Below are 1,287 nucleotides of genomic sequence, written 5' to 3' on the forward strand. Positions count from 1 at the left end.
GAATTATAATAAAATTGTTTAACAAGTTTTTTCTACGCCTATCACTAATATACCCATTTAACGCTACTAAAGAAATTGAATAGATTATTTCCAGATCATTGAATATCCATATTTTCATTTAAAAAAATTAAGCTAATGAGTTTACAAGCTTCTCCTTTTGTAACACAAACCGTATTTATTCTTGAGGCTTCCACGGGTGCTTTCTATATAAAGATTATGCGCTTCGCGGATATCAAGCTGCTCCTCGCCCTGATGAACTGCAACGTTCACGAAACGTTGGCGTTCCAAGAATGGATCTAGACACGGAGAAAATCCGCGAAACGCATAATCTTTATACATAAAGCATATTATTTGAAAATATGAATTTAAATTATATGAAAAATAAATTATATGAAGCTGATTTGGAAATAAATCTTTCATCTTAGCTTTTTATTTATATACAAAGCTAAAATGATTTTGGTAAAATATTAACATCAAGTTTAATTTATTTAGAAATGTCGATTAGAGTCGAAAATCACAGAAATATAATGTCTCTGTTTTTGTTTATTTATCATTATATTAACTAAATCATAAAAGAAGAAAAATATCAAATTTAATTTTAAAAATGTTCTATTTATAGGAAATGATAAAGTTAAAGTTACTCAAGATGATGAAATTGTTTTGTTATTTAATTCAGCTTTATATATCCATGATTTTCACTCTGTGTGTATCATTATACGAGCGTATTATCAATTCTAAATCAATAAAGTGATTGAATGATCAAAATTCACGCAAATCATATTTATAAAGTTTTATGATTATATTATGATATAGTATTGCGTAACTAGTTCTTGAGTAAATATTTTACCTATAATAGTAACTTATTTGGGTGTTAACACGTTAACGGACCAACTATTAGATAACTCATATTTGGCAGTCTGTCGCTGGACGCCTACTACGAGAATGATCATACTTGGCTAATCGATCTATGTGCCAACTATACAACGTAGCGTCCGAGGTCGGATTTAATGAACCTCCCCTCCCCTCCCCTCCCCCAATGATAGTCAAAGTGTTAACACAATTCTTTATAGGTTTATATTTTATCGATAAGAATTGTGTGGTAAAATTTAAATTTTACTTCATAATAATGTTTTCACAAGCACATGTACAGAATAAACTATTCTTTCTTGATAGCAAAAGTGTCAATAAAAGAATTGTGAAATGAACATATATATTCTAACATTCTAGATATTCATAAAATAAATCACAATATAAAAATACAAATCAAAAGTCCATCTTCTTTCCTCC

This window comes from Trachymyrmex septentrionalis, unplaced genomic scaffold (assembly GCF_001594115.1).
Source record: "Trachymyrmex septentrionalis isolate Tsep2-gDNA-1 unplaced genomic scaffold, Tsep1.0 scaffold14, whole genome shotgun sequence".
In the NCBI taxonomy this organism is placed as follows: domain Eukaryota; kingdom Metazoa; phylum Arthropoda; class Insecta; order Hymenoptera; family Formicidae; genus Trachymyrmex; species Trachymyrmex septentrionalis.